This window comes from Phocoena phocoena, chromosome 8 (assembly GCF_963924675.1).
Source record: "Phocoena phocoena chromosome 8, mPhoPho1.1, whole genome shotgun sequence".
NCBI classification, from domain to species: Eukaryota; Metazoa; Chordata; class Mammalia; order Artiodactyla; family Phocoenidae; genus Phocoena; species Phocoena phocoena.
In genome coordinates, this window is record NC_089226.1 from 64,946,053 (window position 1) to 64,954,462 (window position 8,410).

General features: G+C 50.5%; 1 non-coding gene across 1 annotated transcript; it reads right to left on the reverse strand.

Moving 5' to 3' along the window:
• Positions 1–5,116: 5,116 nt before the first annotated feature.
• Positions 5,117–5,265, reverse strand: LOC136127667 (small nucleolar RNA SNORA57). The gene has a single exon (XR_010656127.1). It is a non-coding gene; the product is annotated as a small nucleolar RNA SNORA57 (small nucleolar RNA).
• Between the last annotated feature and the right edge of the window lie 3,145 nt (positions 5,266–8,410).

The window sequence follows — 8,410 nt, forward strand, 5'->3', positions numbered from 1 at the left end:
GTTTTAAAAAAATTAATTAATTAATTTTTATTTATTTAATTTTTTTTGGCCGTGCCATGCAGCATGCGGGATCTTAGTTCCCCGACAAGGAATTGAACCCTCACCCCTGCAGTGGAAGCGTGGAGTCTTAACCACTGGACCGCCAGAGAAGTCCCAGGACCCATTTTTAAAGGCCACCTTAAAAAAAAAAAGATACATCTGGGCTTCAGGGAACCCTGGAACCCAGAGCTAAAAGTGCACACAGCTCTCCTTGCCCTCATGGCTGCCAGTTCCTGCATATCTTTCTCATTTTCCGGTCTCACTGCAGGTTGGATATCTCTGCTCTCCAGACTGCACGGCGAGAAAACACGATTTCCCACTGCTCCTGAGTTCACATGAGCCTCCTTTTCTCTCTCTTGTTTCCCCAATTCCAGATTCCTTGAGAAAAGGTGTTCACTGGGCCTGGTAGGGGACAGGCTCACTCCTGATAAAATCATCTATGGCCAGGGATCAGGGTCATCTGTGTAAATTGAGGGAAGGGGAGCCGACCCTGGCTTGGGCCTCTTCTTACGAAAAGTGCTTACAGTAAGATGCACATCACAGACAGCTTCTCCTCCACCCACTGTACCATTGTGAGTGAGACAGGACAGGGAGGCTCGCCTGTGAGTGTCGGAAGCAGGGCTAAATCCAGACTCCTAACTCCCAACCCAGTGCTCTTTCCACTACACCCTGTTCCTTTGGTTCTGATGCGAAGCCAACAATTGTGAAATAGACTCTGCCCATGCTGTTTCCCCGTAGGAGCAGCTCCAAAATGAGCAGTGTTGATTAGAGAGAATTTTGTTGGCAGACCTTGGAGTGAGCTGGGAGCCAAACACCAGTGGTGTGGCTAGTTGCAACCCTTGGGGAAGCTACCAGAAGGTGTGTGTCATAGGTCCCGGATAGGGTGATCTCTCACAGAGCTGTGAGGCTCCTGGGGGAAGGATGGCCCCTTATTCTTGTCTACTTTACCTGGAGGCTACTTCTTAAGACAGAATGAAGGGAAGGCCAGGGCAGGGCTGGGAGGAGGTGCCTCTTTCTCCTGAGTGCTGGCTCAAACTAGCGAGCCATAAAATGGCCTTTGGTGAGGGGTTTCACTGGTGGCGCAGTGGTTGAGAGTCCGCCTGCCGATGCAGGGGACACGGGTTCGTGCCCCGGTCTGGGAAGATCCCACATGCCGCAGAGCGGCTGGGCCGGTGAGCCATGGCCGCTGAGCCTGCGCGTCCGGAGCCTGTGCTCTGCAACGGGAGAGGCCACCACAGTGAGAGGCCCGCGTACCGCAAAAAAAAAAAAAAAAAGGCCTTTGGTGGAGAGACCTTTCCTTGAGGCTAGAGAGGAGAGTCCCCAAGCCAGGCTAGACAGCTAGCTCCTGAAGGACCCCGCAGGGGAATGAAATTGGGTATCTCCTGGTCATCCAAAGCACCTGACAATGACATTTTTCTTTCATTCCACCATCTTGGTGTGAGAAGTGACGCTGATGTTTTCTGGGATGCTGTCAGTGTTGCGTACACCTTGCTGCTCCAGATTCTGTCCCTCCAGCACCTCATGACGGCAATCATTGATGTGGCCGCTTCCAAGGCTGAGCTCAGGCCAGGGCTTGAGGCAATCCTGATGGCAGCCTCAGTCCATTCCAGGGGACTTGGAATCATCTTCCTACTGGTACGCCTAGCATGGGGAGCACCAGGCTGGGCCTCTGGTTGGGCTCTTCCTGCTTCGCTGTGTTGGGATATCCATAGACTGGGCTCCTACCTTGGTCCCTTCTTCCTAGTTCACTTGGTAATACTTCCCTGAACCCAGACTGCCTGGGGCCCCACATCCACTTACAACCCTTGAACTGCTGTCCATTTCTCCAGCCACTGATGCAGGAAACCCTGGGAACCATGATCTACCTTCATTTGAGTCTACTTTACCTCTCATCTCTGTCATCTCTGCCTATTGGACTGGCTGTCTTAAATACTAATGCCAATCAGAAATGCCTTTTTTAGCTGGGCTGGAACCCATGGCTCGGGGTTAACGAGGGAGCCCTCTCCATCTTCTCTTGTTCCTCTCCTTGGCCCTGCATGCTTCCTCTGTGTGTCCATTCTAGTAACGCTTAGCGTGGACTGTGCTTCCTACTAGACCCTCTATTGGAGTCTTCTCTCCTTTCCTTCGGTTTCTCTTCTGTTGGTTGTGAGGGTTGCTGGGGGGTCAGTGTGCAGCAGCCCTTTCCCCAGGGAGCTGATCTCCTAGTGTACCAGTGAGGGATGCTGACATTTTAGAGTCATGTCTATCATGTATATATGTCCCAGAATATTATGGATCATCCTAGGTCAGGACAATCATCAACCAACAGGATTAACCAGAATCTAAACAGCTCTGTCAAAGGTGAAGAAGGAGAAAAGCAGACTCCATTCCTCGTTCTTTTGATTTTTTTTTTTTTTTTTTTTTGCTGTACGCAGGCCTCTCACTGTTGTGGCCTCTCCCATTGCGGAGCACAGGCTCCGGACGCGCAGGCTCAGCGGCCATGGCTCACGGGCCCAGCCGCTCTGCGGCATGTGGGATCTTCCCAGACCGGGGCACGAACCCGTGTCCCCTGCATCAGCAGGCGGACTCTCAACCACTGCACCACCAGGGAAGCCCCGTTCTTTTGATTTTAATTCTCCCTCCCGTGATGCAGGCAGGTTTCACCTGAGTACACTCTAGGCTGACCTTTCACAGTCCCTTTCTCAATCCAGCTACCGAAATGACATTGTTTACATCCCTGAACTTGGGTCTGTAAGGTTCCTGCAGATGCAGGGTCCGTTCTGTCTAATCATTTCCTCTTCCTTGGACCTGGTTCCTGTAGCTTTTGCCCAAGGCTGAAATTCCCTCATCCACCTACCTACCCACCCACTCATCCGTCCAGTCACTCAGTTAATGCTTCTGCCAGTTTCTGTGCTGTGCAATGAGAACACCGTGATAAACAAGTCAGACATGGTTTCTTCCCTCAGGGACCCTTGTGCCCTGCCTCTGTCCCCTCAGCACCACTTAGGCGGAGTCACTGATGTGTCCACCTCCGGGCCTGGCCTCATTCTTGTGGGGATGGCAGAAAAAAGCAGGGGAGCTGGATGATAAACACGTAAACAATAATTAACGCTAGCTGGCTAAGTGTTATATAGGAAATAAATGGGCCAGCAAAAGAGAACAGCAAGGAATTAGAGGGGAGACCTATTTAGAAAGGATGTTGGGGGCAGGCTTTCTGAGGAAGTGACATTTAAGCTGAGATCTGAAGGATATGGTGGAGGGACAAAAATGCGCAGGCAGCAGGAAATAAAATATGCTAAGGCCCTGAGATGGGAAAGAAAGTGTGTTCCAGGAATGGAAAGCAGCATGGCTGAAGTACTGCAAATGAGAACGTGGCATGAAATGAGACTAGGGAGGTGGGCAGGAGGCATATTAATGCACAGATTTTTGGTCATGGTAAAAAAGTTAGAAAGGGAAAAGGCTTAGATAAGGGCTGATGTGATCTGATTTATATTTTTGAAAGATTACTCTAGCTGCTATGGGGACAGTAGATTGGAGAGGGCCCCGTGGAAGCGGGGAGACCAGGTAAGAACTACTGCAGTCTTTCAGCTGAGAGATCTGATGTCATGACACTGGAGACGCATTTTGGATATAGAACAGGAAGATCAGATGTGGTAGGCAAGGAAGACTCCATGTATGACTCCCATGTTTCTGGCTTGAGAAACTGTTTGAATAGTGGTGCCATTAACAGAGATATGGAGACTGCAAGCAGAGAAGTTTTGGAGTTTGAGGGAGGAAATCCAGACTTGGGCATGTCTATTAGACATCCAAGTGGGTCAAGTAGGCAGTTGGAGAAATGAGACTGGAGCTCGGAGAAGAGGTTGGGCTGAAGTCAGTTTAATCAGCGCTATCAGCACCTGGAGAATAATGAGACAGGAGGACACTTTCTATCTGCTTCCCTGGCAGCTTTGCACGAGAGCTAAGGACTTCCATGCTGCCTTGAGGAAAGGGGTTGGGGTGTGGGTCCCAGGATGCCCTTCTCATAGGAGCGAGGGCTCTTGGGTTCCTGCAGGATCAGGACCCTGCAGGAGTAGTGATTCAGTTGGGGCAGGGAACTTTCTCTTCTCCACTGGACAAGCCTTTCCTAGGATTGCTCTAAATTCCATTGATTATTTTTTTGCTTTGCCCTGGAAACACTTTTTATGTAAGCCTTCTCAGAAAGTGACAAATCGTGGAAAAATCCTCTTGGATACGGATTCAGCAAAGGCAGAGATGGCACATCTTGCTCTGTGGTGTGGAGGCCATCCCCAAGGCCGCCCCAGAGGCCAAAGAGCTGGAAAATGGATGCAGGTGGCCAGGCTGAGTCATTGCAACTCTCCACTCCTAAGAAACCATACATAGCTTCACGTGATATGGAGGGAGGGCAGAGGGGGGGCACTCAGATGTGTCTGACAACCCAGGCAGGAAGGGGAGAATTGGACAAGGAGGAGAAATGTTATTTCTCTGGAGCAGGAGAACACAGTGTGCTTCTCCCACCAGGAGGAATTTTCCTGCCTAGGGCTCCGTTCTCTCCCATGGCTGAGCTCTCTGGGATAGAACACTGTGACTTGACCCCAGGGACCCTGCAGTGGAGGTTCCTGCTGCTATCATTCTTGACTTTATAGGACACATTTGGGGAAGCAGAGTCCTGCCTCTGTTCCCATATGCAGAGCTTCCTGAGCTACTTCTCCAGGGATGAAGTGCCTGCTTCTGCTCCTCATTTCTTTGATTTATTTCTCCCCACTTCCCCCCAACCCTGGTCTCCTTTCTTACACCTTTATTTCCCAACTCTGCCTCACAACCACCTGACGCGGTTGGCCACAGCTGTAGAATGTTGATGGTGGGAACAGAAAGTGAGGAAAGAGCAGAGAAGCTTCTATGCACCTTGACCCAAGAAGGTACCTCTTCAAGCTCCAAGGTTGCAATACTCAGTAATCAAGGAGAAGGCACAGGGTGCAGATGAACTTCTGGTGGGCCAAGAGAAGAGGGGCAGCTGTCTCCATGGGCACACTTGCTACAAGACCACATTTTTCTTTTTTTTTTTTTTCCATTTTTTTCTTTCTTTTTTTTGTTTTTCCCCCTGTGTCCCGGCGCTTGAGGATAGAACCTGCGAAATGGAAGCCGCTGGTACCGAAGACATGACGCCAAGGGGGCTGGAGCCCTTTCCCTCTACCTCCGTACATTACGTGGACCGGGACCGCACGCTCGATCCCCGCCAAGAAAAGGAGGGTAAGACCACTTTTAAGGTGGCATGTTGACAGGACAGTTGTCAAGATTATAAAAAAGAGAGATTAATGGAAACAATGTGGAAAGCACAAGCATCAAAGAGGAGAGATGGTAGTCAACATGTGGCCCTGGTGGTCCTTCTTCCTCGCTATCCTCTCCCATCCCCAGGTGCTTCTCCCTAAGGTTAAAAGCTATCCCCCTCTGGGGATGAGACAATGTAGGGAGCCAAGGCAATGGCTGTTGAAAATGCAGTCACAGAGGTTTCTCTGGGGCGCCTAGTGGCCCAGGAGTGGCGGACACAGGAGCTCTGGATGCCTCCCCCTTTCTTTTTTCTCCACTCCTTATGAGTTTTATGGAGTTAGCACAGCAACCCTGGACAAACACTCCAATGGCTTCTCATCTTTCTCGGAGTAAAATCCAAAGTTCTTATCACTAACCTAAGACCCTTCGTGACTTGGTCTCCCACTGCTTCTCCTACTATGTTCTCCCTGTTCACTCTATTCCAGCCACACTGGCCTCCTTGCTGTTCCTTGACGATGCCGGCACGTTACGCCTCAGGGTCTTTACATTTGCTGTTCCCTCAGCTTGGAAAGCTTTTCTGAGACCTGTGTGGCTCACTCCCTCATTCAGGCTGCTGTTCAACTGCTACCTTAACAGAAAAGCTTTCTCCAGGCATCCTCCCTAAATCAGACACCTCCCTCAGTCACCTCTCCAGACTATCCATCCCTTACCATGCTTAATTTTTCTTCATAGCTCTTTATCATCCTGTAACATATTACATATCTTTCTGTTTGTTTCTTGTCTGTCTTTCCCTGCGTGAATGTAACTATTCACTACTGCATTCTCAAAGCCTAAAACAGCATTTGGCACATGTAGGAATTCAATAAATATTTGTTGGGTGAGTGAATGAATGACTAAATCTGATGGAAGTAGAGGTTTGGGTGACTCGCTAGCATTGACATGTAATCTGCACAGTGAATGTTTGTCACAGTTATCAACATTTTCTTCAAATTAAATCCATTTTCTAGTAATCTTGTCTCATCAGTGCAAGAGACCTCCTCAGTGTTGGGCTGAGAGCCAGGCTATTCTTGGAAAGATTTGCAGGACAGGCCAGCAGTGTGATGCTCGAGCTGGGCCCCTGGGGCCTGAGAAGAGGGCCATAGCACTCCTGGGACTTTCATGATGATGTCACACTTATTTGAATTTCCACGGAAAGAAGCCTGGGCTATGTCCCTCTCTGTGGATGAAGTGGAGGGAAGGGATGTATTAGTCAGGGTTCTCCAGAGAAACAGAACCAACAGGACACACACACACACGTGAGTTTATATATTATATATTATTTATCTATCTATCATCTATCTATCTATCATCTATATATCGAGAGGTATCAGAAAGCTGTTTGGAGCACAGACAGGAGATAGGTGAGACTGGAAAGGGGGAGTCAGTTAAGAGGAAAGAATGGGAGATGAGAGAGATATAGATTTGAAGAAAGAGAAATTGAGGGAGTGTCAGCTGAAGACCCCTGCCTCAGTAGAGTAGATGCAGAGGCTATCTTGGAAATGCTGAGGTTGGCAAAGGAAGTTTGGGGGGTTTGAAGGGAGAAGATAAGGGCAGCCTGTTGGCCAGAGAAGTGGGGAGACTCCTGGGCTGAATGAGGAGCTACAGGAAGGCTCCCTGGTAGATAGAGAGTGTGACTCACAGTGGGGTCAAACTTCCCCCGTAAGTAAGCCTCCTGCAGCCCTCATTGGCAAAGGGTGTGGGGATCAGGGAACAGGGGACCAGGAGTCAAGAGAGCCAGAGGGTGCTGGCTGACGTGCACTGGGGGACCTGGGAGAGGTCCAGAGCCTGGACGTTATCTGGGAGCTCCAGGGTAGTCTGGGCAGAAACAGGGAGATACGAGGTTGGACTGGAGGCGGCTCTCTCCAAGGGGGAGTCCACAGCCAGAGGAAGCGGCAGGGGTTCCTCATGGTGACCACGTCTTCATGTCCTTGTAGATGCTTGTCCCCGGTCTGGAACAGCCCTGCCCCTGATGTATCCTTGCAGTGGCAGCCCCAGGCTCTCCTCTTTCCCTGACCGCTCAGGTGGAGACAGTCATCTCCTTCTCAGCACATCCAGCGCCTGGACTTGCTTCCTCACAGCACTTTTCAGGCTGGATTGAAGGTGACCCTATCCATCTCCTCCTCCCATTCTCCACATCCCCCAACCATGGGGCTGTGACTTCTTGAGGGGACAGGTTTAAGTCTTGCTCATTTGTGGAGCCCCTGAGCCTGGCACAGCTGGTCACAGCCCTCTGGGGTTGTTCAAATAACTATGTCCTGAAATGGGGCTCTCCTGACCATCGGTTTATGCCCAGGACCCCAAGTGAGAGTAAGCAGAGGGGCCGTGGTGGGAGGCTGGATGTCTCCTCTCCTTCACCCTTTGCTTTCCTTCTTCCCTCCCTCCTTCCCTTCCTCCCTCCCTCTCTCCCTCCTTTCCTTCCTTCCTTTTTAAACTTGAAGTATAGTTGCTTTACAATATTGTATTCGTTTCAGGTGTACAGCGTAGTGATTCAGTATTTTTACAGATAATACTCCGTTTAAAGTTATTACAAGATAATGGCTATAATTCCTGCACTGTACAATCTATCCTTGTTGCTTATCTATTTTATACATATTCCCACTTCTTTCTTTCCTCCTTCCTAACCCCGGCTCTTCCATATTCTGTTCTGGGGAAAAGTGATAGAACGATCCAGACCGGAGAGTAGGGTCAAACATACAAGGTCCGAGCAGCCCCCAGCCCCCAGCACCCCAGCGCGTTCAAGCTCACACCTGCCTGCAGCGGGGACCGAGGCTCGCCCAGGAGGCCGAGGGAGGGCAGCGCCACGCAGAGAAGCGGCAACCCCAGCGACGGACGGCAGGGGGCGCCGCCAGGCCTGTCGCCCGGGCACGTATACCGTCGCCTCCCAGCCTCCATCCCCAGGTGATTTCAGACTGGGTTTGGAGCAGTATCCCAGACGGGGTGCTTACGGTCGCAGCCACCTGAGGGCTTGCGCTGCCACTCCCCGGCTGTGTAATCTAGCGCTGCCTACAATCTTAGTTTTCATAGCTATGAAATGGGGATAGTATAAGACCATAAAATGTGAAAATGTTCTCAAAGCGCTTTCACATCT